This window comes from Ranitomeya imitator, unplaced genomic scaffold, assembly GCF_032444005.1.
Source record: "Ranitomeya imitator isolate aRanImi1 unplaced genomic scaffold, aRanImi1.pri SCAFFOLD_24, whole genome shotgun sequence".
NCBI lineage: Eukaryota > Metazoa > Chordata > Amphibia > Anura > Dendrobatidae > Ranitomeya > Ranitomeya imitator.
Window position 1 is genome coordinate 454,417 of NW_027194605.1, and position 24,127 is coordinate 478,543.

Consider the following 24,127-nt stretch of genomic DNA (forward strand, 5'->3'; position numbering starts at 1 on the left):
CTTGATCTTTATTCCTTGCCATGACCACAGTAACCTTTTTCGTTCCGTTTCTGTAGTGTAGTGGTTATCACATTCGCCTAACACGCGAAAGGTCCCCAGTTCAAAACTGGGCAGAAACATGCCATAATGCTTTGCTGACAAAGCTATTGACTTTCAGTTCTTGATCTCGATTGCTTGTCGTGAGCCCAGTAACATCTGTTATCTAGTTTCTGTAGTGTAGTGGTTATCACGTTTGCTTTACACGCGAAAGGTCTCCGGTTCGATCCCGGGCAGAAGCATGCGGTTTCTCTTTATTTTGATCACAAGTGTATATTGTTGATGTAATCAGCATCATTTTTACCCCTTTGATGATTTCTACATGCGTCTGCTTTTGTCAAGAGTGTGTGTTTTTGACATTGTATACGTTTTTCTAGTTCAAGTAACACCTGATAGGATCAAGGTGCGAAAGCAGGCATCTACTTGCTTTTTCTCTTTCTTTTTGGCTTTTGGACAAAGGCATGAGATTTTTTTTTGCAAAATGGTTTTGTTTCCATGTTTTTTCTTTTTTTCAGTAGTCTGACAAATGAAAGGTTCCTTGGTTGAAAAGTGCACTTTGTCCTGTGTTCAGACATAGAGGAAGACCTGTTGAGTTTGGCTGGATCATTTTTTTTCAATTTCATTTCGGTGTGTTTGAACAGTTTGAGCTTAGCACGGAGTTTCTGTAGTGTAGTGGTTATCACGTTCGCCTAACACGCGAAAGGTCCCCAGTTCAAAACTGGGCAGAAACACGCCATTATGCTTTGCTGACAAACCTATTGACTTTCAGTTCTTGATCTCGATTGCTTGTCGTGAGCCCAGTAACGTCTTTCATCTAGTTTCTGTAGTGTAGTGGTTATCACGTTCGCCTCACACGCGAAAGGTCCCCAGTTCGAAACTGGGCAGAAACAATGCATTTTGACTTTCAATCCTTGATCTTTATTCCTTGCCATGACCACAGTAACCTTTTTCGTTCCGTTTCTGTAGTGTAGTGGTTATCACATTCGCCTAACACGCGAAAGGTCCCCAGTTCAAAACTGGGCAGAAACATGCCATAATGCTTTGCTGACAAAGCTATTGACTTTCAGTTCTTGATCTCGATTGCTTGTCGTGAGCCCAGTAACGTCTGTTATCTAGTTTCTGTAGTGTAGTGGTTATCACGTTCGCTTTACACGCGAAAGGTCTCCGGTTTGATCCCGGGCAGAAGCATGTGGTTTCTCTTTATTTTGATCACAAGTGTATATTGTTGATGTAATCAGCATCATTTTTACCCCTTTGATGATTTCTACATGCGTCTGCTTTTGTCAAGAGTGTGTGTTTTTGACATTGTATACGTTTTTCTAGTTCAAGTAACACCTGATAGGATCAAGGTGCGAAAGCAGGCATCTACTTGCTTTTTCTCTTTCTTTTTGGCTTTTGGACAAAGGCATGAGATTTTTTTTTGCAAAATGGTTTTGTTTCCATGTTTTTTCTTTTTTTCAGTAGTCTGACAAATGAAAGGTTCCTTGGTTGAAAAGTGCACTTTGTCCTGTGTTCAGACATAGAGGAAGACCTGTTGAGTTTGGCTGGATCATTTTTTTTCAATTTCATTTCGGTGTGTTTGAACAGTTTGAGCTTAGCACGGAGTTTCTGTAGTGTAGTGGTTATCACGTTCGCCTAACACGCGAAAGGTCCCCAGTTCAAAACTGGGCAGAAACACGCCATTATGCTTTGCTGACAAAGCTATTGACTTTCAGTTCTTGATCTCGATTGCTTGTCGTGAGCCCAGTAACGTCTTTCATGTAGTTTCTGTAGTGTAGTGGTTATCACGTTCGCCTCACACGCGAAAGGTCCCCAGTTCGAAACTGGGCAGAAACAATGCATTTTGACTTTCAATCCTTGATCTTTATTCCTTGCCATGACCACAGTAACCTTTTTCGTTCCGTTTCTGTAGTGTAGTGGTTATCACATTCGCCTAACACGCGAAAGGTCCCCAGTTCAAAACTGGGCAGAAACATGCCATAATGCTTTGCTGACAAAGCTATTGACTTTCAGTTCTTGATCTCGATTGCTTGTCGTGAGCCCAGTAACGTCTGTTATCTAGTTTCTGTAGTGTAGTGGTTATCACGTTTGCTTTACACGCGAAAGGTCTCCGTTTCGATCCCGGGCAGAAGCATGCGGTTTCTCTTTATTTTGATCACAAGTGTATATTGTTGATGTAATCAGCATCATTTTTACCCCTTTGATGATTTCTACATGCGTCTGCTTTTGTCAAGAGTGTGTGTTTTTGACATTGTATACGTTTTTCTAGTTCAAGTAACACCTGATAGGATCAAGGTGCGAAAGCAGGCATCTACTTGCTTTTTCTCTTTCTTTTTGGCTTTTGGACAAAGGCATGAGATTTTTTTTTGCAAAATGGTTTTGTTTCCATGTTTTTTCTTTTTTTCAGTAGTCTGACAAATGAAAGGTTCCTTGGTTGAAAAGTGCACTTTGTCCTGTGTTCAGACATAGAGGAAGACCTGTTGAGTTTGGCTGGATCATTTTTTTTCAATTTCATTTCGGTGTGTTTGAACAGTTTGAGCTTAGCACGGAGTTTCTGTAGTGTAGTGGTTATCACGTTCGCCTAACACGCGAAAGGTCCCCAGTTCAAAACTGGGCAGAAACACGCCATTATGCTTTGCTGACAAAGCTATTGACTTTCAGTTCTTGATCTCGATTGCTTGTCGTGAGCCCAGTAACGTCTTTCATCTAGTTTCTGTAGTGTAGTGGTTATCACGTTCGCCTCACACGCGAAAGGTCCCCAGTTCGAAACTGGGCAGAAACAATGCATTTTGACTTTCAATCCTTGATCTTTATTCCTTGCCATGACCACAGTAACTTTTTTCGTTCCGTTTCTGTAGTGTAGTGGTTATCACATTCGCCTAACACGCGAAAGGTCCCCAGTTCAAAACTGGGCAGAAACATGCCATAATGCTTTGCTGACAAAGCTATTGACTTTCAGTTCTTGATCTCGATTGCTTGTCGTGAGCCCAGTAACGTCTGTTATCTAGTTTCTGTAGTGTAGTGGTTATCACGTTCGCTTTACACGCGAAAGGTCTCCGGTTCGATCCCGGGCAGAAGCATGCGGTTTCTCTTTATTTTGATCACAAGTGTATATTGTTGATGTAATCAGCATCATTTTTACCCCTTTGATGATTTCTACATGCGTCTGCTTTTGTCAAGAGTGTGTGTTTTTGACATTGTATACGTTTTTCTAGTTCAAGTAACACCTGATAGGATCAAGGTGCGAAAGCAGGCATCTACTTGCTTTTTCTCTTTCTTTTTGGCTTTTGGACAAAGGCATGAGATTTTTTTTTGCAAAATGGTTTTGTTTCCATGTTTTTTCTTTTTTTCAGTAGTCTGACAAATGAAAGGTTCCTTGGTTGAAAAGTGCACTTTGTCCTGTGTTCAGACATAGAGGAAGACCTGTTGAGTTTGGCTGGATCATTTTTTTTCAATTTCATTTCGGTGTGTTTGAACAGTTTGAGCTTAGCACGGAGTTTCTGTAGTGTAGTGGTTATCACGTTCGCCTAACACGCGAAAGGTCCCCAGTTCAAAACTGGGCAGAAACACGCCATTATGCTTTGCTGACAAAGCTATTGACTTTCAGTTCTTGATCTCGATTGCTTGTCGTGAGCCCAGTAACGTCTTTCATCTAGTTTCTGTAGTGTAGTGGTTATCACGTTCGCCTCACACGCGAAAGGTCCCCAGTTCGAAACTGGGCAGAAACAATGCATTTTGACTTTCAATCCTTGATCTTTATTCCTTGCCATGACCACAGTAACCTTTTTCGTTCCGTTTCTGTAGTGTAGTGGTTATCACATTCGCCTAACACGCGAAAGGTCCCCAGTTCAAAACTGGGCAGAAACATGCCATAATGCTTTGCTGACAAAGCTATTGACTTTCAGTTCTTGATCTCGATTGCTTGTCGTGAGCCCAGTAACGTCTGTTATCTAGTTTCTGTAGTGTAGTGGTTATCACGTTCGCTTTACACGCGAAAGGTCTCCGGTTCGATCCCGGGCAGAAGCATGCGGTTTCTCTTTATTTTGATCACAAGTGTATATTGTTGATGTAATCAGCATCATTTTTACCCCTTTGATGATTTCTACATGCGTCTGCTTTTGTCAAGAGTGTGTGTTTTTGACATTGTATACGTTTTTCTAGTTCAAGTAACACCTGATAGGATCAAGGTGCGAAAGCAGGCATCTACTTGCTTTTTCTCTTTCTTTTTGGCTTTTGGACAAAGGCATGAGATTTTTTTTTGCAAAATGGTTTTGTTTCCATGTTTTTTCTTTTTTTCAGTAGTCTGACAAATGAAAGGTTCCTTGGTTGAAAAGTGCACTTTGTCCTGTGTTCAGACATAGAGGAAGACCTGTTGAGTTTGGCTGGATCATTTTTTTTCAATTTCATTTCGGTGTGTTTGAACAGTTTGAGCTTAGCACGGAGTTTCTGTAGTGTAGTGGTTATCACGTTCGCCTAACACGCGAAAGGTCCCCAGTTCAAAACTGGGCAGAAACACGCCATTATGCTTTGCTGACAAAGCTATTGACTTTCAGTTCTTGATCTCGATTGCTTGTCGTGAGCCCAGTAACGTCTTTCATCTAGTTTCTGTAGTGTAGTGGTTATCACGTTCGCCTCACACGCGAAAGGTCCCCAGTTCGAAACTGGGCAGAAACAATGCATTTTGACTTTCAATCCTTGATCTTTATTCCTTGCCATGACCACAGTAACCTTTTTCGTTCCGTTTCTGTAGTGTAGTGGTTATCACATTCGCCTAACACGCGAAAGGTCCCCAGTTCAAAACTGGGCAGAAACATGCCATAATGCTTTGCTGACAAAGCTATTGACTTTCAGTTCTTGATCTCGATTGCTTGTCGTGAGCCCAGTAACGTCTGTTATCTAGTTTCTGTAGTGTAGTGGTTATCACGTTCGCTTTACACGCGAAAGGTCTCCGGTTCGATCCCGGGCAGAAGCATGCGGTTTCTCTTTATTTTGATCACAAGTGTATATTGTTGATGTAATCAGCATCATTTTTACCCCTTTGATGATTTCTACATGCGTCTGCTTTTGTCAAGAGTGTGTGTTTTTGACATTGTATACGTTTTTCTAGTTCAAGTAACACCTGATAGGATCAAGGTGCGAAAGCAGTCATCTACTTGCTTTTTCTCTTTCTTTTTGGCTTTTGGACAAAGGCATGAGATTTTTTTTTGCAAAATGGTTTTGTTTCCATGTTTTTTCTTTTTTTCAGTAGTCTGACAAATGAAAGGTTCCTTGGTTGAAAAGTGCACTTTGTCCTGTGTTCAGACATAGAGGAAGACCTGTTGAGTTTGGCTGGATCATTTTTTTTCAATTTCATTTCGGTGTGTTTGAACAGTTTGAGCTTAGCACGGAGTTTCTGTAGTGTAGTGGTTATCACGTTCGCCTAACACGCGAAAGGTCCCCAGTTCAAAACTGGGCAGAAACACGCCATTATGCTTTGCTGACAAAGCTTTTGACTTTCAGTTCTTGATCTCGATTGCTTGTCGTGAGCCCAGTAACGTCTTTCATCTAGTTTCTGTAGTGTAGTGGTTATCACGTTCGCCTCACACGCGAAAGGTCCCCAGTTCGAAACTGGGCAGAAGCAATGCATTTTGACTTTCAATCCTTGATCTTTATTCCTTGCCATGACCACAGTAACCTTTTTCGTTCCGTTTCTGTAGTGTAGTGGTTATCACATTCGCCTAACACGCGAAAGGTCCCCAGTTCAAAACTGGGCAGAAACATGCCATAATGCTTTGCTGACAAAGCTATTGACTTTCAGTTCTTGATCTCGATTGCTTGTCGTGAGCCCAGTAACGTCTGTTATCTAGTTTCTGTAGTGTAGTGGTTATCACGTTCGCTTTACACGCGAAAGGTCTCCGGTTCGATCCCGGGCAGAAGCATGCGGTTTCTCTTTATTTTGATCACAAGTGTATATTGTTGATGTAATCAGCATCATTTTTACCCCTTTGATGATTTCTACATGCGTCTGCTTTTGTCAAGAGTGTGTGTTTTTGACATTGTATACGTTTTTCTAGTTCAAGTAACACCTGATAGGATCAAGGTGCGAAAGCAGGCATCTACTTGCTTTTTCTCTTTCTTTTTGGCTTTTGGACAAAGGCATGAGATTTTTTTTTGCAAAATGGTTTTGTTTCCATGTTTTTTCTTTTTTTCAGTAGTCTGACAAATGAAAGGTTCCTTGGTTGAAAAGTGCACTTTGTCCTGTGTTCAGACATAGAGGAAGACCTGTTGAGTTTGGCTGGATCATTTTTTTTCAATTTCATTTCGGTGTGTTTGAACAGTTTGAGCTTAGCACGGAGTTTCTGTAGTGTAGTGGTTATCACGTTCGCCTAACACGCGAAAGGTCCCCAGTTCAAAACTGGGCAGAAACACGCCATTATGCTTTGCTGACAAAGCTATTGACTTTCAGTTCTTGATCTCGATTGCTTGTCGTGAGCCCAGTAACGTCTTTCATCTAGTTTCTGTAGTGTAGTGGTTATCACGTTCGCCTCACACGCGAAAGGTCCACAGTTCGAAACTGGGCAGAAACAATGCATTTTGACTTTCAATCCTTGATCTTTATTCCTTGCCATGACCACAGTAACCTTTTTCGTTCCGTTTCTGTAGTGTAGTGGTTATCACATTCGCCTAACACGCGAAAGGTCCCCAGTTCAAAACTGGGCAGAAACATGCCATAATGCTTTGCTGACAAAGCTATTGACTTTCAGTTCTTGATCTCGATTGCTTGTCGTGAGCCCAGTAACGTCTGTTATCTAGTTTCTGTAGTGTAGTGGTTATCACGTTCGCATTACACGCGAAAGGTCTCCGTTTCGATCCCGGGCAGAAGCATGCGGTTTCTCTTTATTTTGATCACAAGTGTATATTGTTGATGTAATCAGCATCATTTTTACCCCTTTGATGATTTCTACATGCGTCTGCTTTTGTCAAGAGTGTGTGTTTTTGACATTGTATACGTTTTTCTAGTTCAAGTAACACCTGATAGGATCAAGGTGCGAAAGCAGGCATCTACTTGCTTTTTCTCTTTCTTTTTGGCTTTTGGACAAAGGCATGAGATTTTTTTTTGCAAAATGGTTTTGTTTCCATGTTTTTTCTTTTTTTCAGTAGTCTGACAAATGAAAGGTTCCTTGGTTGAAAAGTGCACTTTGTCCTGTGTTCAGACATAGAGGAAGACCTGTTGAGTTTGGCTGGATCATTTTTTTTCAATTTCATTTCGGTGTGTTTGAACAGTTTGAGCTTAGCACGGAGTTTCTGTAGTGTAGTGGTTATCACGTTCGCCTAACACGCGAAAGGTCCCCAGTTCAAAACTGGGCAGAAACAATGCATTTTGACTTTCAATCCTTGATCTTTATTCCTTGCCATGACCACAGTAACCTTTTTCGTTCCGTTTCTGTAGTGTAGTGGTTATCACATTCGCCTAACACGCGAAAGGTCCCCAGTTCAAAACTGGGCAGAAACATGCCATAATGCTTTGCTGACAAAGCTATTGACTTTCAGTTCTTGATCTCGATTGCTTGTCGTGAGCCCAGTAACGTCTGTTATCAAGTTTCTGTAGTGTAGTGGTTATCACGTTCGCTTTACACGCGAAAGGTCTCCGGTTCGATCCCGGGCAGAAGCATGCGGTTTCTCTTTATTTTGATCACAAGTGTATATTGTTGATGTAATCAGCATCATTTTTACCCCTTTGATGATTTCTACATGCGTCTGCTTTTGTCAAGAGTGAGTGTTTTTGACATTGTATACGTTTTTCTAGTTCAAGTAACACCTGATAGGATCAAGGTGCGAAAGCAGGCATCTACTTGCTTTTTCTCTTTCTTTTTGGCTTTTGGACAAAGGCATGAGATTTTTTTTTGCAAAATGGTTTTGTTTCCATGTTTTTTCTTTTTTTCAGTAGTCTGACAAATGAAAGGTTCCTTGGTTGAAAAGTGCACTTTGTCCTGTGTTCAGACATAGAGGAAGACCTGTTGAGTTTGGCTGGATCATTTTTTTTCAATTTCATTTCGGTGTGTTTGAACAGTTTGAGCTTAGCACGGAGTTTCTGTAGTGTAGTGGTTATCACGTTCGCCTAACACGCGAAAGGTCCCCAGTTCAAAACTGGGCAGAAACACGCCATTATGCTTTGCTGACAAAGCTATTGACTTTCAGTTCTTGATCTCGATTGCTTGTCGTGAGCCCAGTAACGTCTTTCATCTAGTTTCTGTAGTGTAGTGGTTATCACGTTCGCCTCACACGCGAAAGGTCCCCAGTTCGAAACTGGGCAGAAACAAAGCATTTTGACTTTCAATCCTTGATCTTTATTCCTTGCCATGACCACAGTAACCTTTTTCGTTCCGTTTCTGTAGTGTAGTGGTTATCACATTCGCCTAACACGCGAAAGGTCCCCAGTTCAAAACTGGGCAGAAACATGCCATAATGCTTTGCTGACAAAGCTATTGACTTTCAGTTCTTGATCTCGATTGCTTGTCGTGAGCCCAGTAACGTCTGTTATCTAGTTTCTGTAGTGTAGTGGTTATCACGTTCGCTTTACACGCGAAAGGTCTCCGGTTCGATCCCGGGCAGAAGCATGCGGTTTCTCTTTATTTTGATCACAAGTGTATATTGTTGATGTAATCAGCATCATTTTTACCCCTTTGATGATTTCTACATGCGTCTGCTTTTGTCAAGAGTGTGTGTTTTTGACATTGTATACGCTTTTCTAGTTCAAGTAACACCTGATAGGATCAAGGTGCGAAAGCAGGCATCTACTTGCTTTTTTTCTTTCTTTTTGGCTTTTGGACAAAGGCATGAGATTTTTTTTTGCAAAATGGTTTTGTTTCCATGTTTTTTCTTTTTTTCAGTAGTCTGACAAATGAAAGGTTCCTTGGTTGAAAAGTGCACTTTGTCCTGTGTTCAGACATAGAGGAAGACCTGTTGAGTTTGGCTGGATCATTTTTTTTCAATTTCATTTCGGTGTGTTTGAACAGTTTGAGCTTAGCACGGAGTTTCTGTAGTGTAGTGGTTATCACGTTCGCCTAACACGCGAAAGGTCCCCAGTTCAAAACTGGGCAGAAACAATGCATTTTGACTTTCAATCCTTGATCTTTATTCCTTGCCATGACCACAGTAACCTTTTTCGTTCCGTTTCTGTAGTGTAGTGGTTATCACATTCGCCTAACACGCGAAAGGTCCCCAGTTCAAAACTGGGCAGAAACATGCCATAATGCTTTGCTGACAAAGCTATTGACTTTCAGTTCTTGATCTCGATTGCTTGTCGTGAGCCCAGTAACGTCTGTTATCTAGTTTCTGTAGTGTAGTGGTTATCACGTTCGCTTTACACGCGAAAGGTCTCCGGTTCGATCCCGGGCAGAAGCATGCGGTTTCTGTTTATTTTGATCACAAGTGTATATTGTTGATGTAATCAGCATCATTTTTACCCCTTTGATGATTTCTACATGCGTCTGCTTTTGTCAAGAGTGTGTGTTTTTGACATTGTATACGTTTTTCTAGTTCAAGTAACACCTGATAGGATCAAGGTGCGAAAGCAGGCATCTACTTGCTTTTTCTCTTTCTTTTTGGCTTTTGGACAAAGGCATGAGATTTTTTTTTGCAAAATGGTTTTGTTTCCATGTTTTTTCTTTTTTTCAGTAGTCTGACAAATGAAAGGTTCCTTGGTTGAAAAGTGCACTTTGTCCTGTGTTCAGACATAGAGGAAGACCTGTTGAGTTTGGCTGGATCATTTTTTTTCAATTTCATTTCGGTGTGTTTGAACAGTTTGAGCTTAGCACGGAGTTTCTGTAGTGTAGTGGTTATCACGTTCGCCTAACACGCGAAAGGTCCCCAGTTCAAAACTGGGCAGAAACAATGCATTTTGACTTTCAATCCTTGATCTTTATTCCTTGCCATGACCACAGTAACCTTTTCGTTCCGTTTCTGTAGTGTTGTGGTTATCACATTCGCCTAACACGCGAAAGGTCCCCAGTTCAAAACTGGGCAGAAACATGCCATAATGCTTTGCTGACAAAGCTATTGACTTTCAGTTCTTGATCTCGATTGCTTGTCGTGAGCCCAGTAACGTCTGTTATCTAGTTTCTGTAGTGTAGTGGTTATCACGTTCGCTTTACACGCGAAAGGTCTCCGGTTCGATCCCGGGCAGAAGCATGCGGTTTCTCTTTATTTTGATCACAAGTGTATATTGTTGATGTAATCAGCATCATTTTTACCCCTTTGATGATTTCTACATGCGTCTGCTTTTGTCAAGAGTGTGTGTTTTTGACATTGTATACGTTTTTCTAGTTCAAGTAACACCTGATAGGATCAAGGTGCGAAAGCAGGCATCTACTTGCTTTTTCTCTTTCTTTTTGGCTTTTGGACAAAGGCATGAGATTTTTTTTTGCAAAATGGTTTTGTTTCCATGTTTTTTCTTTTTTTCAGTAGTCTGACAAATGAAAGGTTCCTTGGTTGAAAAGTGCACTTTGTCCTGTGTTCAGACATAGAGGAAGACCTGTTGAGTTTGGCTGGATCATTTTTTTTCAATTTCATTTCGGTGTGTTTGAACAGTTTGAGCTTAGCACGGAGTTTCTGTAGTGTAGTGGTTATCACGTTCGCCTAACACGCGAAAGGTCCACAGTTCAAAACTGGGCAGAAACACGCCATTATGCTTTGCTGACAAAGCTATTGACTTTCAGTTCTTGATCTCGATTGCTTGTCGTGAGCCCAGTAACGTCTTTCATCTAGTTTCTGTAGTGTAGTGGTTATCACGTTCGCCTCTCACGCGAAAGGTCCCCAGTTCGAAACTGGGCAGAAACAATGCATTTTGACTTTCAATCCTTGATCTTTATTCCTTGCCATGACCACAGTAACCTTTTTCGTTCCGTTTCTGTAGTGTAGTGGTTATCACATTCGCCTAACACGCGAAAGGTCCCCAGTTCAAAACTGGGCAGAAACATGCCATAATGCTTTGCTGACAAAGCTATTGACTTTCAGTTCTTGATCTCGATTGCTTGTCGTGAGCCCAGTAATGTCTGTTATCTAGTTTCTGTAGTGTAGTGGTTATCACGTTCGCTTTACACGCGAAAGGTCTCCGGTTCGATCCCGTGCAGAAGCATGCGGTTTCTCTTTATTTTGATCACAAGTGTATATTGTTGATGTAATCAGCATCATTTTTACCCCTTTGATGATTTCTACATGCGTCTGCTTTTGTCAAGAGTGTGTGTTTTTGACATTGTATACGTTTTTCTAGTTCAAGTAACACCTGATAGGATCAAGGTGCGAAAGCAGGCATCTACTTGCTTTTTCTCTTTCTTTTTGGCTTTTGGACAAAGGCATGAGATTTTTTTTTGCAAAATGGTTTTGTTTCCATGTTTTTTCTTTTTTTCAGTAGTCTGACAAATGAAAGGTTCCTTGGTTGAAAAGTGCACTTTGTCCTGTGTTCAGACATAGAGGAAGACCTGTTGAGTTTGGCTGGATCATTTTTTTTCAATTTCATTTCGGTGTGTTTGAACAGTTTGAGCTTTGCACGGAGTTTCTGTAGTGTAGTGGTTATCACGTTCGCCTAACACGCGAAAGGTCCCCAGTTCAAAACTGGGCAGAAACACGCCATTATGCTTTGCTGACAAAGCTATTGACTTTCAGTTCTTGATCTCGATTGCTTGTCGTGAGCCCAGTAACGTCTTTCATCTAGTTTCTGTAGTGTAGTGGTTATCACGTTCGCCTCACACGCGAAAGGTCCCCAGTTCGAAACTGGGCAGAAACAATGCATTTTGACTTTCAATCCTTGATCTTTATTCCTTGCCATGACCACAGTAACTTTTTTCCTTCCGTTTCTGTAGTGTAGTGGTTATCACATTCGCCTAACACGCGAAAGGTCCCCAGTTCAAAACTGGGCAGAAACATGCCATAATGCTTTGCTGACAAAGCTATTGACTTTCAGTTCTTGATCTCGATTGCTTGTCGTGAGCCCAGTAACGTCTGTTATCTAGTTTCTGTAGTGTAGTGGTTATCACGTTCGCTTTACACGCGAAAGGTCTCCGGTTCGATCCCGGGCAGAAGCATGCGGTTTCTCTTTATTTTGATCACAAGTGTATATTGTTGATGTAATCAGCATCATTTTTACCCCTTTGATGATTTCTACATGCGTCTGCTTTTGTCAAGAGTGTGTGTTTTTGACATTGTATACGTTTTTCTAGTTCAAGTAACACCTGATAGGATCAAGGTGCGAAAGCAGGCATCTACTTGCTTTTTCTCTTTCTTTTTGGCTTTTGGACAAAGGCATGAGATTTTTTTTTGCAAAATGGTTTTGTTTCCATGTTTTTTCTTTTTTTCAGTAGTCTGACAAATGAAAGGTTCCTTGGTTGAAAAGTGCACTTTGTCCTGTGTTCAGACATAGAGGAAGACCTGTTGAGTTTGGCTGGATCATTTTTTTTCAATTTCATTTCGGTGTGTTTGAACAGTTTGAGCTTAGCACGGAGTTTCTGTAGTGTAGTGGTTATCACGTTCGCCTAACACGCGAAAGGTCCCCAGTTCAAAACTGGGCAGAAACACGCCATTATGCTTTGCTGACAAAGCTATTTACTTTCAGTTCTTGATCTCGATTGCTTGTCGTGAGCCCAGTAACGTCTTTCATCTAGTTTCTGTAGTGTAGTGGTTATCACGTTCGCCTCACACGCGAAAGGTCCCCAGTTCGAAACTGGGCAGAAACAATGCATTTTGACTTTCAATCCTTGATCTTTATTCCTTGCCATGACCACAGTAACCTTTTTCGTTCCGTTTCTGTAGTGTAGTGGTTATCACATTCGCCTAACACGCGAAAGGTCCCCAGTTCAAAACTGGGCAGAAACATGCCATAATGCTTTGCTGACAAAGCTATTGACTTTCAGTTCTTGATCTCGATTGCTTGTCGTGAGCCCAGTAACGTCTGTTATCTAGTTTCTGTAGTGTAGTGGTTATCACGTTCGCTTTACACGCGAAAGGTCTCCGGTTCGATCCCGGGCAGAAGCATGCGGTTTCTCTTTATTTTGATCACAAGTGTATATTGTTGATGTAATCAGCATCATTTTTACCCCTTTGATGATTTCTACATGCGTCTGCTTTTGTCAAGAGTGTGTGTTTTCGACATTGTATACGTTTTTCTAGTTCAAGTAACACCTGATAGGATCAAGGTGCGAAAGCAGGCATCTACTTGCTTTTTCTCTTTCTTTTTGGCTTTTGGACAAAGGCATGAGATTTTTTTTTGCAAAATGGTTTTGTTTCCATGTTTTTTCTTTTTTTCAGTAGTCTGACAAATGAAAGGTTCCTTGGTTGAAAAGTGCACTTTGTCCTGTGTTCAGACATAGAGGAAGACCTGTTGAGTTTGGCTGGATCATTTTTTTTCAATTTCATTTCGGTGTGTTTGAACAGTTTGAGCTTAGCACGGAGTTTCTGTAGTGTAGTGGTTATCACGTTCGCCTAACACGCGAAAGGTCCCCAGTTCAAAACTGGGCAGAAACACGCCATTATGCTTTGCTGACAAAGCTATTGACTTTCAGTTCTTGATCTCGATTGCTTGTCGTGAGCCCAGTAACGTCTTTCATCTAGTTTCTGTAGTGTAGTGGTTATCACGTTCGCCTCACACGCGAAAGGTCCCCAGTTCGAAACTGGGCAGAAACAATGCATGTTGACTTTCAATCCTTGATCTTTATTCCTTGCCATGACCACAGTAACCTTTTTCGTTCCGTTTCTGTAGTGTAGTGGTTATCACATTCGCCTAACACGCGAAAGGTCCCCAGTTCAAAACTGGGCAGAAACATGCCATAATGCTTTGCTGACAAAGCTATTGACTTTCAGTTCTTGATCTCGATTGCTTGTCGTGAGCCCAGTAACGTCTGTTATCTAGTTTCTGTAGTGTAGTGGTTATCACGTTTGCTTTACACGCGAAAGGTCTCCGGTTCGATCCCGGGCAGAAGCATGCGGTTTCTCTTTATTTTGATCACAAGTGTATATTGTTGATGTAATCAGCATCATTTTTACCCCTTTGATGATTTCTACATGCGTCTGCTTTTGTCAAGAGTGTGTGTTTTTGACATTGTATACGTTTTTCTAGTTCAAGTAACACCTGATAGGATCAAGGTGCGAAAGCAGGCATCTACTTGCTTTTTCTCTTTCTTTTTGGCTTTTGGACAAAGGCATGAGATTTTTTTTTGCAAAATGGTTTTGTTTCCATGTTTTTTCTTTTTTTCAGTAGTCTGACAAATGAAAGGTTCCTTGGTTGAAAAGTGCACTTTGTCCTGTGTTCAGACATAGAGGAAGACCTGTTGAGTTTGGCTGGATCATTTTTTTTCAATTTCATTTCGGTGTGTTTGAACAGTTTGAGCTTAGCACGGAGTTTCTGTAGTGTAGTGGTTATCACGTTCGCCTAACACGCGAAAGGTCCCCAGTTCAAAACTGCGCAGAAACACGCCATTATGCTTTGCTGACAAAGCTATTGACTTTCAGTTCTTGATCTCGATTGCTTGTCGTGAGCCCAGTAACGTCTTTCATCTAGTTTCTGTAGTGTAGTGGTTATCACGTTCGCCTCACACGCGAAAGGTCCCCAGTTCGAAACTGGGCAGAAACAATGCATTTTGACTTTCAATCCTTGATCTTTATTCCTTGCCATGACCACAGTAACCTTTTTCGTTCCGTTTCTGTAGTGTAGTGGTTATCACATTCGCCTAACACGCGAAAGGTCCCCAGTTCAAAACTGGGCAGAAACATGCCATAATGCTTTGCTGACAAAGCTATTGACTTTCAGTTCTTGATCTCGATTGCTTGTCGTGAGCCCAGTAACGTCTGTTATCTAGTTTCTGTAGTGTAGTGGTTATCACGTTCGCTTTACACGCGAAAGGTCTCCGGTTTGATCCCGGGCAGAAGCATGTGGTTTCTCTTTATTTTGATCACAAGTGTATATTGTTGATGTAATCAGCATCATTTTTACCCCTTTGATGATTTCTACATGCGTCTGCTTTTGTCAAGAGTGTGTGTTTTTGACATTGTATACGTTTTTCTAGTTCAAGTAACACCTGATAGGATCAAGGTGCGAAAGCAGGCATCTACTTGCTTTTTCTCTTTCTTTTTGGCTTTTGGACAAAGGCATGAGATTTTTTTTTGCAAAATGGTTTTGTTTCCATGTTTTTTCTTTTTTTCAGTAGTCTGACAAATGAAAGGTTCCTTGGTTGAAAAGTGCACTTTGTCCTGTGTTCAGACATAGAGGAAGACCTGTTGAGTTTGGCTGGATCATTTTTTTTCAATTTCATTTCGGTGTGTTTGAACAGTTTGAGCTTAGCACGGAGTTTCTGTAGTGTAGTGGTTATCACGTTCGCCTAACACGCGAAAGGTCCCCAGTTCAAAACTGGGCAGAAACACGCCATTATGCTTTGCTGACAAAGCTATTGACTTTCAGTTCTTGATCTCGATTGCTTGTCGTGAGCCCAGTAACGTCTTTCATCTAGTTTCTGTAGTGTAGTGGTTATCACGTTCGCCTCACACGCGAAAGGTCCCCAGTTCGAAACTGGGCAGAAACAATGCATTTTGACTTTCAATCCTTGATCTTTATTCCTTGCCATGACCACAGTAACCTTTTTCGTTCCGTTTCTGTAGTGTAGTGGTTATCACATTCGCCTAACACGCGAAAGGTCCCCAGTTCAAAACTGGGCAGAAACATGCCATAATGCTTTGCTGACAAAGCTATTGACTTTCAGTTCTTGATCTCGATTGCTTGTCGTGAGCCCAGTAACGTCTGTTATCTAGTTTCTGTAGTGTAGTGGTTATCACGTTCGCTTTACACGCGGAAGGTCTCCGGTTCGATCCCGGGCAGAAGCATGCGGTTTCTCTTTATTTTGATCACAAGTGTATATTGTTGATGTAATCAGCATCATTTTTACCCCTTTGATGATTTCTACATGCGTCTGCTTTTGTCAAGAGTGTGTTTTTGACATTGTATACGTTTTTCTAGTTCAAGTAACACCTGATAGGATCAAGGTGCGAAAGCAGGCATCTACTTGCTTTTTCTCTTTCTTTTTGGCTTTTGGACAAAGGCATGAGATTTTTTTTTGCAAAATGGTTTTGTTTCCATGTTTTTTCTTTTTTTCAGTAGTCTGACAAATGAAAGGTTCCTTGGTTGAAAAGTGCACTTTGTCCTGTGTTCAGACATAGAGGAAGACCTGTTGAGTTTGGCTGGATCATTTTTTTTCAATTTCATTTCGGTGTGTTTGAACAGTTTGAGCTTAGCACGGAGTTTCTGTAGTGTAGTGGTTATCACGTTCGCCTAACACGCGAAAGGTCCCCAGTTCAAAACTGGGCAGAAACAATGCATTTTGACTTTCAATCCTTGATCTTTATTCCTTGCCATGACCACAGTAACCTTTTTCGTTCCGTTTCTGTAGTGTAGTGGTTATCACATTCGCCTAACACGCGAAAGGTCCCCAGTTCAAAACTGGGCAGAAACATGCCATAATGCTTTGCTGACAAAGCTATTGACTTTCAGTTCTTGATCTCGATTGCTTGTCGTGAGCCCAGTAACGTCTGTTATCTAGTTTCTGTAGTGTAGTGGTTATCACGTTCGCTTTACACGCGAAAGGTCTCCGGTTCGATCCCGGGCAGAAGCATGCGGTTTCTCTTTATTTTGATCACAAGTGTATATTGTTGATGTAATCAGCATCATTTTTACCCCTTTGATGATTTCTACATGCGTCTGCTTTTGTCAAGAGTGTGTGTTTTTGACATTGTATACGTTTTTCTAGTTCAAGTAACACCTGATAGGATCAAGGTGCGAAAGCAGGCATCTACTTGCTTTTTCTCTTTCTTTTTGGCTTTTGGACAAAGGCATGAGATTTTTTTTTGCAAAATGGTTTTGTTTCCATGTTTTTTCTTTTTTTCAGTAGTCTGACAAATGAAAGGTTCCTTGGTTGAAAAGTGCACTTTGTCCTGTGTTCAGACATAGAGGAAGACCTGTTGAGTTTGGCTGGATCATTTTTTTTCAATTTCATTTCGGTGTGTTTGAACAGTTTGAGCTTAGCACGGAGTTTCTGTAGTGTAGTGGTTATCACGTTCGCCTAACACGCGAAAGGTCCCCAGTTCAAAACTGGGCAGAAACACGCCATTATGCTTTGCTGACAAAGCTATTGACTTTCAGTTCTTGATCTCGATTGCTTGTCGTGAGCCCAGTAACGTCTTTCATCTAGTTTCTGTAGTGTAGTGGTTATCACGTTCGCCTCACACGCGAAAGGTCCCCAGTTCGAAACTGGGCAGAAACAATGCATTTTGACTTTCAATCCTTGATCTTTATTCCTTGCCATGACCACAGTAACCTTTTTCGTTCCGTTTCTGTAGTGTAGTGGTTATCACATTCGCCTAACACGCGAAAGGTCCCCAGTTCAAAACTGGGCAGAAACATGCCATAATGCTTTGCTGACAAAGCTATTGACTTTCAGTTCTTGATCTCGATTGCTTGTCGTGAGCCCAGTAACGTCTGTTATCTAGTTTCTGTAGTGTAGTGGTTATCACGTTCGCTTTACACGCGAAAGGTCTCCGGTTTGATCCCGGGCAGAAGCATGTGGTTTTTCTTTATTTTGATCACAAGTGTATATTGTTGATGTAATCAGCATCATTTTTACCCCTTTGATGATTTCTACATGCGTCTGCTTTTGTCAAGAGTGTGTGTTTTTGACATTGTATACGTTTTTCTAGTTCAAGTAACACCTGATAGGATCAAGGTGCGAAAGCAGGCATCTACTTGCTTTTTCTCTTTCTTTTTGGCTTTTGGACAAAGGCATGAGATTTTTTTTTGCAAAATGGTTTTGTTTCCATGTTTTTTCTTTTTTTCAGTAGTCTGACAAATGAAAGGTTCCTTGGTTGAAAAGTGCACTTTGTCCTGTGTTCAGACATAGAGGAAGACCTGTTGAGTTTGGCTGGATCATTTTTTTTCAATTTCATTTCGGTGTGTTTGAACAGTTTGAGCTTAGCACGGAGTTTCTGTAGTGTAGTGGTTATCACGTTCGCCTAACACGCGAAAGGTCCCCAGTTCAAAACTGGGCAGAAACACGCCATTATGCTTTGCTGACAAAGCTATTGACTTTCAGTTCTTGATCTCGATTGCTTGTCGTGAGCCCAGTAACGTCTTTCATCTAGTTTCTGTAGTGTAGTGGTTATCACGTTCGCCTCACACGCGAAAGGTCCCCAGTTCGAAACTGGGCAGAAACAATGCATTTTGACTTTCAATCCTTGATCTTTATTCCTTGCCATGACCACAGTAACCTTTTTCGTTCCGTTTCTGTAGTGTAGTGGTTATCACATTCGCCTAACACGCGAAAGGTCCCCAGTTCAAAACTGGGCAGAAACATGCCATAATGCTTTGCTGACAAAGCTATTGACTTTCAGTTCTTGATCTCGATTGCTTGTCGTGAGCCCAGTAACGTCTGTTATCTAGTTTCTGTAGTGTAGTGGTTATCACGTTCGCTTTACACGCGAAAGGTCTCCGGTTCGATCCCGGGCAGAAGCATGCGGTTTCTCTTTATTTTGATCACAAGTGTATATTGTTGATGTAATCAGCATCATTTTTACCCCTTTGATGATTTCTACATGCGTCTGCTTTTGTCAAGAGTGTGTTTTTGACATTGTATACGTTTTTCTAGTTCAAGTAACACCTGATAGGATCAAGGTGCGAAAGCAGGCATCTACTTGCTTTTTCTCTTTCTTTTTGGCTTTTGGACAAAGGCATGAGATTTTTTTTTGCAAAATGGTTTTGTTTCCATGTTTTTTCTTTTTTTCAGTAGTCTGACAAATGAAAGGTTCCTTGGTTGAAAAGTGCACTTTGTCCTGTGTTCAGACATAGAGGAAGACCTGTTGAGTTTGGCTGGATCATTTTTTTTCAATTTCATTTCGGTGTGTTTGAACAGTTTGAGCTTAGCACGGAGTTTCTGTAGTGTAGTGGTTATCACGTTCGCCTAACACGCGAAAGGTCCCCAGTTCAAAACTGGGCAGAAACAATGCATTTTGACTTTCAATCCTTGATCTTTATTCCTTGCCATGACCACAGTAACCTTTTTCGTTCCGTTTCTGTAGTGTAGTGGTTATCACATTCGCCTAACACGCGAAAGGTCCCCAGTTCAAAACTGGGCAGAAACATGCCATAATGCTTTGCTGACAAAGCTATTGACTTTCAGTTCTTGATCTCGATTGCTTGTCGTGAGCCCAGTAACGTCTGTTATCTAGTTTCTGTAGTGTAGTGGTTATCACGTTCGCTTTACACGCGAAAGGTCTCCGGTTCGATCCCGGGCAGAAGCATGCGGTTTCTCTTTATTTTGATCACAAGTGTATATTGTTGATGTAATCAGCATCATTTTTACCCCTTTGATGATTTCTACATGCGTCTGCTTTTGTCAAGAGTGTGTGTTTTTGACATTGTATACGTTTTTCTAGTTCAAGTAACACCTGATAGGATCAAGGTGCGAAAGCAGGCATCTACTTGCTTTTTCTCTTTCTTTTTGGCTTTTGGACAAAGGCATGAGATTTTTTTTTGCAAAATGGTTTTGTTTCCATGTTTTTTCTTTTTTTCAGTAGTCTGACAAATGAAAGGTTCCTTGGTTGAAAAGTGCACTTTGTCCTGTGTTCAGACATAGAGGAAGACCTGTTGAGTTTGGCTGGATCATTTTTTTTCAATTTCATTTCGGTGTGTTTGAACAGTTTGAGCTTAGCACGGAGTTTCTGTAGTGTAGTGGTTATCACGTTCGCCTAACACGCGAAAGGTCCCCAGTTCAAAACTGGGCAGAAACACGCCATTATGCTTTGCTGACAAAGCTATTGACTTTCAGTTCTTGATCTCGATTGCTTGTCGTGAGCCCAGTAACGTCTTTCATCTAGTTTCTGTAGTGTAGTGGTTATCACGTTCGCCTCACACGCGAAAGGTCCCCAGTTCGAAACTGGGCAGAAACAATGCATTTTGACTTTCAATCCTTGATCTTTATTCCTTGCCATGACCACAGTAACCTTTTTCGTTCCGTTTCTGTAGTGTAGTGGTTATCACATTCGCCTAACACGCGAAAGGTCCCCAGTTCAAAACTGGGCAGAAACATGCCATAATGCTTTGCTGACAAAGCTATTGACTTTCAGTTCTTGATCTCGATTGCTTGTCGTGAGCCCAGTAACGTCTGTTATCTAGTTTCTGTAGTGTAGTGGTTATCACGTTCGCTTTACACGCGAAAGGTCTCCGGTTCGATCCCGGGCAGAAGCATGCGGTTTCTCTTTATTTTGATCACAAGTGTATATTGTTGATGTAATCAGCATCATTTTTACCCCTTTGATGATTTCTACATGCGTCTGCTTTTGTCAAGAGTGTGTGTTTTTGACATTGTATACGTTTTTCTAGTTCAAGTAACACCTGATAGGATCAAGGTGCGAAAGCAGGCATCTACTTGCTTTTTCTCTTTCTTTTTGGCTTTTGGACAAAGGCATGAGATTTTTTTTTGCAAAATGGTTTTGTTTCCATGTTTTTTCTTTTTTTCAGTAGTCTGACAAATGAAAGGTTCCTTGGTTGAAAAGTGCACTTTGTCCTGTGTTCAGACATAGAGGAAGACCTGTTGAGTTTGGCTGGATCATTTTTTTTCAATTTCATTTCGGTGTGTTTGAACAGTTTGAGCTTAGCACGGAGTTTCTGTAGTGTAGTGGTTATCACGTTCGCCTAACACGCGAAAGGTCCCCAGTTCGAAACTGGGCAGAAACAATGCATTTTGACTTTCAATCCTTGATCTTTATTCCTTGCCATGACCACAGTAACCTTTTTCGTTCCGTTTCTGTAGTGTAGTGGTTATCACATTCGCCTAACACGCGAAAGGTCCCCAGTTCAAAACTGGGCAGAAACATGCCATAATGCTTTGCTGACAAAGCTATTGACTTTCAGTTCTTGATCTCGATTGCTTGTCGTGAGCCCAGTAACGTCTGTTATCTAGTTTCTGTAGTGTAGTGGTTATCACGTTCGCTTTACACGCGAAAGGTCTCCGGTTCGATCCCGGGCAGAAGCATGCGGTTTCTCTTTATTTTGATCACAAGTGTATATTGTTGATGTAATCAGCATCATTTTTACCCCTTTGATGATTTCTACATGCGTCTGCTTTTGTCAAGAGTGTGTGTTTTTGACATTGTATACGTTTTTCTAGTTCAAGTAACACCTGATAGGATCAAGGTGCGAAAGCAGGCATCTACTTGCTTTTTCTCTTTCTTTTTGGCTTTTGGACAAAGGCATGAGATTTTTTTTTGCAAAATGGTTTTGTTTCCATGTTTTTTCTTTTTTTCAGTAGTCTGACAAATGAAAGGTTCCTTGGTTGAAAAGTGCACTTTGTCCTGTGTTCAGACATAGAGGAAGACCTGTTGAGTTTGGCTGGATCATTTTTTTTCAATTTCATTTCGGTGTGTTTGAACAGTTTGAGCTTAACACGGAGTTTCTGTAGTGTAGTGGTTATCACGTTCGCCTCACACGCGAAAGGTCCCCAGTTCGAAACTGGGCAGAAACAATGCATTTTGACTTTCAATCCTTGATCTTTATTCCTTGCCATGACCACAGTAACCTTTTTCGTTCCGTTTCTGTAGTGTAGTGGTTATCACATTCGCCTAACACGCGAAAGGTCCCCAGTTCAAAACTGGGCAGAAACATGCCATAATGCTTTGCTGACAAAGCTATTGACTTTCAGTTCTTGATCTCGATTGCTTGTCGTGAGCCCAGTAACGTCTGTTATCTAGTTTCTGTAGTGTAGTGGTTATCACGTTCGCTCTACACGCGAAAGGTCTCCGGTTCGATCCCGGGCAGAAGCATGCGGTTTCTCTTTATTTTGATCACAAGTGTATATTGTTGATGTAATCAGCATCATTTTTACCCCTTTGATGATTTCTACATGCGTCTGCTTTTGTCAAGAGTGTGTGTTTTTGACATTGTATACGTTTTTCTAGTTCAAGTAACACCTGATAGGATCAAGGTGCGAAAGCAGGCATCTACTTGCTTTTTCTCTTTCTTTTTGGCTTTTGGACAAAGGCATGAGATTTTTTTTTGCAAAATGGTTTTGTTTCCATGTTTTTTCTTTTTTTCAGTAGTCTGACAAATGAAAGGTTCCTTGGTTGAAAAGTGCACTTTGTCCTGTGTTCAGACATAGAGGAAGACCTGTTGAGTTTGGCTGGATCATTTTTTTTCAATTTCATTTCGGTGTGTTTGAACAGTTTGAGCTTAGCACGGAGTTTCTGTAGTGTAGTGGTTATCACGTTCGCCTAACACGCGAAAGGTCCCCAGTTCAAAACTGGGCAGAAACACGCCATTATGCTTTGCTGACAAAGCTATTGACTTTCAGTTCTTGATCTCGATTGCTTGTCGTGAGCCCAGTAACGTCTTTCATCTAGTTTCTGTAGTGTAGTGGTTATCACGTTCGCCTCACACGCGAAAGGTCCCCAGTTCGAAACTGGGCAGAAACAATGCATTTTGACTTTCAATCCTTGATCTTTATTCCTTGCCATGACCACAGTAACCTTTTTCGTTCCGTTTCTGTAGTGTAGTGGTTATCACATTCGCCTAACACGCGAAAGGTCCCCAGTTCAAAACTGGGCAGAAACATGCCATAATGCTTTGCTGACAAAGCTATTGACTTTCAGTTCTTGATCTCGATTGCTTGTCGTGAGCCCAGTAACGTCTGTTATCTAGTTTCTGTAGTGTAGTGGTTATCACGTTCGCTTTACACGCGAAAGGTCTCCGGTTCGATCCCGGGCAGAAGCATGCGGTTTCTCTTTATTTTGATCACAAGTGTATATTGTTGATGTAATCAGCATCATTTTTACCCCTTTGATGATTTCTACATGCGTCTGCTTTTGTCAAGAGTGTGTGTTTTTGACATTGTATACGTTTTTCTAGTTCAAGTAACACCTGATAGGATCAAGGTGCGAAAGCAGGCATCTACTTGCTTTTTCTCTTTCTTTTTGGCTTTTGGACAAAGGCATGAGATTTTTTTTTGCAAAATGGTTTTGTTTCCATGTTTTTTCTTTTTTTCAGTAGTCTGACAAATGAAAGGTTCCTTGGTTGAAAAGTGCACTTTGTCCTGTGTTCAGACATAGAGGAAGACCTGTTGAGTTTGGCTGGATCATTTTTTTTCAATTTCATTTCGGTGTGTTTGAACAGTTTGAGCTTAGCACGGAGTTTCTGTAGTGTAGTGGTTATCACGTTCGCCTCACACGCGAAAGGTCCCCAGTTCAAAACTGGGCAGAAACACGCCATTATGCTTTGCTGACAAAGCTATTGACTTTCAGTTCTTGATCTCGATTGCTTGTCGTGAGCCCAGTAACGTCTTTCATCTAGTTTCTATAGTGTAGTGGTTATCACGTTCGCCTCACACGCGAAAGGTCCCCAGTTCGAAACTGGGCAGAAACAATGCATTTTGACTTTCAATCCTTGATCTTTATTCCTTGCCATGACCACAGTAACCTTTTTCGTTCCGTTTCTGTAGTGTAGTGGTTATCACATTCGCCTAACACGCGAAAGGTCCCCAGTTCAAAACTGGGCAGAAACATGCCATAATGCTTTGCTGACAAAGCTATTGACTTTCAGTTCTTGATCTCGATTGCTTGTCGTGAGCCCAGTAACGTCTGTTATCTAGTTTCTGTAGTGTAGTGGTTATCACGTTCGCTTTACACGCGAAAGGTCTCCGGTTCGATCCCGGGCAGAAGCATGCGGTTTCTCTTTATTTTGATCACAAGTGTATATTGTTGATGTAATCAGCATCATTTTTACCCCTTTGATGATTTCTACATGCGTCTGCTTTTGTCAAGAGTGTGTGTTTTTGACATTGTATACGTTTTTCTAGTTCAAGTAACACCTGATAGGATCAAGGTGCGAAAGCAGGCATCTACTTGCTTTTTCTCTTTCTTTTTGGCTTTTGGACAAAGGCATGAGATTTTTTTTTGCAAAATGGTTTTGTTTCCATGTTTTTTCTTTTTTTCAGTAGTCTGACAAATGAAAGGTTCCTTGGTTGAAAAGTGCACTTTGTCCTGTGTTCAGACATAGAGGAAGACCTGTTGAGTTTGGCTGGATCATTTTTTT

The 24,127-nt window shown here is 41.2% G+C and overlaps 56 non-coding genes across 56 annotated transcripts; all 56 read left to right on the forward strand.

The window, feature by feature from the left end:
* Nucleotides 1-694: 694 nt before the first annotated feature.
* TRNAV-AAC (transfer RNA valine (anticodon AAC)) lies at nt 695-767 on the forward strand. Its single transcript has one exon. It is a non-coding gene; the product is annotated as a tRNA-Val (tRNA).
* An 86-nt stretch (nt 768-853) lies between these two features.
* Nucleotides 854-926, forward strand: TRNAV-CAC (transfer RNA valine (anticodon CAC)). The gene has a single exon. It is a non-coding gene; the product is annotated as a tRNA-Val (tRNA).
* Nucleotides 927-1,640: 714 nt separating this feature from the next.
* Nucleotides 1,641-1,713, forward strand: TRNAV-AAC (transfer RNA valine (anticodon AAC)). The gene has a single exon. It is a non-coding gene; the product is annotated as a tRNA-Val (tRNA).
* Nucleotides 1,714-1,799: 86 nt separating this feature from the next.
* On the forward strand, nt 1,800-1,872 carry TRNAV-CAC (transfer RNA valine (anticodon CAC)). The gene has a single exon. It is a non-coding gene; the product is annotated as a tRNA-Val (tRNA).
* Nucleotides 1,873-2,586: 714 nt separating this feature from the next.
* Nucleotides 2,587-2,659, forward strand: TRNAV-AAC (transfer RNA valine (anticodon AAC)). Its single transcript has one exon. It is a non-coding gene; the product is annotated as a tRNA-Val (tRNA).
* Nucleotides 2,660-2,745: 86 nt separating this feature from the next.
* Nucleotides 2,746-2,818, forward strand: TRNAV-CAC (transfer RNA valine (anticodon CAC)). Its single transcript has one exon. It is a non-coding gene; the product is annotated as a tRNA-Val (tRNA).
* Nucleotides 2,819-3,043: 225 nt separating this feature from the next.
* TRNAV-UAC (transfer RNA valine (anticodon UAC)) lies at nt 3,044-3,116 on the forward strand. The gene has a single exon. It is a non-coding gene; the product is annotated as a tRNA-Val (tRNA).
* A 416-nt stretch (nt 3,117-3,532) lies between these two features.
* On the forward strand, nt 3,533-3,605 carry TRNAV-AAC (transfer RNA valine (anticodon AAC)). Its single transcript has one exon. It is a non-coding gene; the product is annotated as a tRNA-Val (tRNA).
* Nucleotides 3,606-3,691: 86 nt separating this feature from the next.
* Nucleotides 3,692-3,764, forward strand: TRNAV-CAC (transfer RNA valine (anticodon CAC)). The gene has a single exon. It is a non-coding gene; the product is annotated as a tRNA-Val (tRNA).
* A 225-nt stretch (nt 3,765-3,989) lies between these two features.
* Nucleotides 3,990-4,062, forward strand: TRNAV-UAC (transfer RNA valine (anticodon UAC)). Its single transcript has one exon. It is a non-coding gene; the product is annotated as a tRNA-Val (tRNA).
* A 416-nt stretch (nt 4,063-4,478) lies between these two features.
* Nucleotides 4,479-4,551, forward strand: TRNAV-AAC (transfer RNA valine (anticodon AAC)). The gene has a single exon. It is a non-coding gene; the product is annotated as a tRNA-Val (tRNA).
* An 86-nt stretch (nt 4,552-4,637) lies between these two features.
* TRNAV-CAC (transfer RNA valine (anticodon CAC)) lies at nt 4,638-4,710 on the forward strand. The gene has a single exon. It is a non-coding gene; the product is annotated as a tRNA-Val (tRNA).
* Nucleotides 4,711-4,935: 225 nt separating this feature from the next.
* Nucleotides 4,936-5,008, forward strand: TRNAV-UAC (transfer RNA valine (anticodon UAC)). Its single transcript has one exon. It is a non-coding gene; the product is annotated as a tRNA-Val (tRNA).
* A 416-nt stretch (nt 5,009-5,424) lies between these two features.
* TRNAV-AAC (transfer RNA valine (anticodon AAC)) lies at nt 5,425-5,497 on the forward strand. Its single transcript has one exon. It is a non-coding gene; the product is annotated as a tRNA-Val (tRNA).
* A 384-nt stretch (nt 5,498-5,881) lies between these two features.
* Nucleotides 5,882-5,954, forward strand: TRNAV-UAC (transfer RNA valine (anticodon UAC)). The gene has a single exon. It is a non-coding gene; the product is annotated as a tRNA-Val (tRNA).
* A 416-nt stretch (nt 5,955-6,370) lies between these two features.
* TRNAV-AAC (transfer RNA valine (anticodon AAC)) lies at nt 6,371-6,443 on the forward strand. The gene has a single exon. It is a non-coding gene; the product is annotated as a tRNA-Val (tRNA).
* Nucleotides 6,444-7,316: 873 nt separating this feature from the next.
* TRNAV-AAC (transfer RNA valine (anticodon AAC)) lies at nt 7,317-7,389 on the forward strand. The gene has a single exon. It is a non-coding gene; the product is annotated as a tRNA-Val (tRNA).
* Nucleotides 7,390-7,614: 225 nt separating this feature from the next.
* TRNAV-UAC (transfer RNA valine (anticodon UAC)) lies at nt 7,615-7,687 on the forward strand. Its single transcript has one exon. It is a non-coding gene; the product is annotated as a tRNA-Val (tRNA).
* Nucleotides 7,688-8,103: 416 nt separating this feature from the next.
* TRNAV-AAC (transfer RNA valine (anticodon AAC)) lies at nt 8,104-8,176 on the forward strand. The gene has a single exon. It is a non-coding gene; the product is annotated as a tRNA-Val (tRNA).
* An 86-nt stretch (nt 8,177-8,262) lies between these two features.
* Nucleotides 8,263-8,335, forward strand: TRNAV-CAC (transfer RNA valine (anticodon CAC)). Its single transcript has one exon. It is a non-coding gene; the product is annotated as a tRNA-Val (tRNA).
* A 225-nt stretch (nt 8,336-8,560) lies between these two features.
* On the forward strand, nt 8,561-8,633 carry TRNAV-UAC (transfer RNA valine (anticodon UAC)). Its single transcript has one exon. It is a non-coding gene; the product is annotated as a tRNA-Val (tRNA).
* Nucleotides 8,634-9,049: 416 nt separating this feature from the next.
* TRNAV-AAC (transfer RNA valine (anticodon AAC)) lies at nt 9,050-9,122 on the forward strand. The gene has a single exon. It is a non-coding gene; the product is annotated as a tRNA-Val (tRNA).
* A 225-nt stretch (nt 9,123-9,347) lies between these two features.
* Nucleotides 9,348-9,420, forward strand: TRNAV-UAC (transfer RNA valine (anticodon UAC)). Its single transcript has one exon. It is a non-coding gene; the product is annotated as a tRNA-Val (tRNA).
* Nucleotides 9,421-9,836: 416 nt separating this feature from the next.
* Nucleotides 9,837-9,909, forward strand: TRNAV-AAC (transfer RNA valine (anticodon AAC)). The gene has a single exon. It is a non-coding gene; the product is annotated as a tRNA-Val (tRNA).
* A 224-nt stretch (nt 9,910-10,133) lies between these two features.
* Nucleotides 10,134-10,206, forward strand: TRNAV-UAC (transfer RNA valine (anticodon UAC)). Its single transcript has one exon. It is a non-coding gene; the product is annotated as a tRNA-Val (tRNA).
* A 575-nt stretch (nt 10,207-10,781) lies between these two features.
* On the forward strand, nt 10,782-10,854 carry TRNAE-CUC (transfer RNA glutamic acid (anticodon CUC)). The gene has a single exon. It is a non-coding gene; the product is annotated as a tRNA-Glu (tRNA).
* A 714-nt stretch (nt 10,855-11,568) lies between these two features.
* On the forward strand, nt 11,569-11,641 carry TRNAV-AAC (transfer RNA valine (anticodon AAC)). The gene has a single exon. It is a non-coding gene; the product is annotated as a tRNA-Val (tRNA).
* Nucleotides 11,642-11,727: 86 nt separating this feature from the next.
* On the forward strand, nt 11,728-11,800 carry TRNAV-CAC (transfer RNA valine (anticodon CAC)). The gene has a single exon. It is a non-coding gene; the product is annotated as a tRNA-Val (tRNA).
* A 225-nt stretch (nt 11,801-12,025) lies between these two features.
* Nucleotides 12,026-12,098, forward strand: TRNAV-UAC (transfer RNA valine (anticodon UAC)). The gene has a single exon. It is a non-coding gene; the product is annotated as a tRNA-Val (tRNA).
* Nucleotides 12,099-12,514: 416 nt separating this feature from the next.
* Nucleotides 12,515-12,587, forward strand: TRNAV-AAC (transfer RNA valine (anticodon AAC)). Its single transcript has one exon. It is a non-coding gene; the product is annotated as a tRNA-Val (tRNA).
* An 86-nt stretch (nt 12,588-12,673) lies between these two features.
* On the forward strand, nt 12,674-12,746 carry TRNAV-CAC (transfer RNA valine (anticodon CAC)). The gene has a single exon. It is a non-coding gene; the product is annotated as a tRNA-Val (tRNA).
* A 225-nt stretch (nt 12,747-12,971) lies between these two features.
* Nucleotides 12,972-13,044, forward strand: TRNAV-UAC (transfer RNA valine (anticodon UAC)). Its single transcript has one exon. It is a non-coding gene; the product is annotated as a tRNA-Val (tRNA).
* A 416-nt stretch (nt 13,045-13,460) lies between these two features.
* TRNAV-AAC (transfer RNA valine (anticodon AAC)) lies at nt 13,461-13,533 on the forward strand. Its single transcript has one exon. It is a non-coding gene; the product is annotated as a tRNA-Val (tRNA).
* Nucleotides 13,534-13,619: 86 nt separating this feature from the next.
* TRNAV-CAC (transfer RNA valine (anticodon CAC)) lies at nt 13,620-13,692 on the forward strand. Its single transcript has one exon. It is a non-coding gene; the product is annotated as a tRNA-Val (tRNA).
* An 873-nt stretch (nt 13,693-14,565) lies between these two features.
* TRNAV-CAC (transfer RNA valine (anticodon CAC)) lies at nt 14,566-14,638 on the forward strand. The gene has a single exon. It is a non-coding gene; the product is annotated as a tRNA-Val (tRNA).
* Nucleotides 14,639-15,352: 714 nt separating this feature from the next.
* On the forward strand, nt 15,353-15,425 carry TRNAV-AAC (transfer RNA valine (anticodon AAC)). Its single transcript has one exon. It is a non-coding gene; the product is annotated as a tRNA-Val (tRNA).
* Nucleotides 15,426-15,511: 86 nt separating this feature from the next.
* On the forward strand, nt 15,512-15,584 carry TRNAV-CAC (transfer RNA valine (anticodon CAC)). Its single transcript has one exon. It is a non-coding gene; the product is annotated as a tRNA-Val (tRNA).
* Nucleotides 15,585-16,296: 712 nt separating this feature from the next.
* TRNAV-AAC (transfer RNA valine (anticodon AAC)) lies at nt 16,297-16,369 on the forward strand. Its single transcript has one exon. It is a non-coding gene; the product is annotated as a tRNA-Val (tRNA).
* Nucleotides 16,370-16,594: 225 nt separating this feature from the next.
* TRNAV-UAC (transfer RNA valine (anticodon UAC)) lies at nt 16,595-16,667 on the forward strand. The gene has a single exon. It is a non-coding gene; the product is annotated as a tRNA-Val (tRNA).
* A 416-nt stretch (nt 16,668-17,083) lies between these two features.
* Nucleotides 17,084-17,156, forward strand: TRNAV-AAC (transfer RNA valine (anticodon AAC)). The gene has a single exon. It is a non-coding gene; the product is annotated as a tRNA-Val (tRNA).
* An 86-nt stretch (nt 17,157-17,242) lies between these two features.
* TRNAV-CAC (transfer RNA valine (anticodon CAC)) lies at nt 17,243-17,315 on the forward strand. The gene has a single exon. It is a non-coding gene; the product is annotated as a tRNA-Val (tRNA).
* A 714-nt stretch (nt 17,316-18,029) lies between these two features.
* On the forward strand, nt 18,030-18,102 carry TRNAV-AAC (transfer RNA valine (anticodon AAC)). Its single transcript has one exon. It is a non-coding gene; the product is annotated as a tRNA-Val (tRNA).
* Nucleotides 18,103-18,188: 86 nt separating this feature from the next.
* On the forward strand, nt 18,189-18,261 carry TRNAV-CAC (transfer RNA valine (anticodon CAC)). Its single transcript has one exon. It is a non-coding gene; the product is annotated as a tRNA-Val (tRNA).
* Nucleotides 18,262-18,486: 225 nt separating this feature from the next.
* TRNAV-UAC (transfer RNA valine (anticodon UAC)) lies at nt 18,487-18,559 on the forward strand. Its single transcript has one exon. It is a non-coding gene; the product is annotated as a tRNA-Val (tRNA).
* Nucleotides 18,560-18,973: 414 nt separating this feature from the next.
* Nucleotides 18,974-19,046, forward strand: TRNAV-AAC (transfer RNA valine (anticodon AAC)). The gene has a single exon. It is a non-coding gene; the product is annotated as a tRNA-Val (tRNA).
* Nucleotides 19,047-19,271: 225 nt separating this feature from the next.
* Nucleotides 19,272-19,344, forward strand: TRNAV-UAC (transfer RNA valine (anticodon UAC)). The gene has a single exon. It is a non-coding gene; the product is annotated as a tRNA-Val (tRNA).
* A 416-nt stretch (nt 19,345-19,760) lies between these two features.
* TRNAV-AAC (transfer RNA valine (anticodon AAC)) lies at nt 19,761-19,833 on the forward strand. Its single transcript has one exon. It is a non-coding gene; the product is annotated as a tRNA-Val (tRNA).
* Nucleotides 19,834-19,919: 86 nt separating this feature from the next.
* Nucleotides 19,920-19,992, forward strand: TRNAV-CAC (transfer RNA valine (anticodon CAC)). Its single transcript has one exon. It is a non-coding gene; the product is annotated as a tRNA-Val (tRNA).
* Nucleotides 19,993-20,217: 225 nt separating this feature from the next.
* TRNAV-UAC (transfer RNA valine (anticodon UAC)) lies at nt 20,218-20,290 on the forward strand. The gene has a single exon. It is a non-coding gene; the product is annotated as a tRNA-Val (tRNA).
* A 416-nt stretch (nt 20,291-20,706) lies between these two features.
* TRNAV-AAC (transfer RNA valine (anticodon AAC)) lies at nt 20,707-20,779 on the forward strand. The gene has a single exon. It is a non-coding gene; the product is annotated as a tRNA-Val (tRNA).
* Nucleotides 20,780-21,004: 225 nt separating this feature from the next.
* On the forward strand, nt 21,005-21,077 carry TRNAV-UAC (transfer RNA valine (anticodon UAC)). The gene has a single exon. It is a non-coding gene; the product is annotated as a tRNA-Val (tRNA).
* Nucleotides 21,078-21,493: 416 nt separating this feature from the next.
* TRNAV-CAC (transfer RNA valine (anticodon CAC)) lies at nt 21,494-21,566 on the forward strand. The gene has a single exon. It is a non-coding gene; the product is annotated as a tRNA-Val (tRNA).
* A 714-nt stretch (nt 21,567-22,280) lies between these two features.
* Nucleotides 22,281-22,353, forward strand: TRNAV-AAC (transfer RNA valine (anticodon AAC)). The gene has a single exon. It is a non-coding gene; the product is annotated as a tRNA-Val (tRNA).
* An 86-nt stretch (nt 22,354-22,439) lies between these two features.
* On the forward strand, nt 22,440-22,512 carry TRNAV-CAC (transfer RNA valine (anticodon CAC)). Its single transcript has one exon. It is a non-coding gene; the product is annotated as a tRNA-Val (tRNA).
* Nucleotides 22,513-22,737: 225 nt separating this feature from the next.
* On the forward strand, nt 22,738-22,810 carry TRNAV-UAC (transfer RNA valine (anticodon UAC)). The gene has a single exon. It is a non-coding gene; the product is annotated as a tRNA-Val (tRNA).
* Nucleotides 22,811-23,683: 873 nt separating this feature from the next.
* TRNAV-UAC (transfer RNA valine (anticodon UAC)) lies at nt 23,684-23,756 on the forward strand. Its single transcript has one exon. It is a non-coding gene; the product is annotated as a tRNA-Val (tRNA).
* The last annotated feature ends 371 nt before the right edge of the window (nt 23,757-24,127 follow it).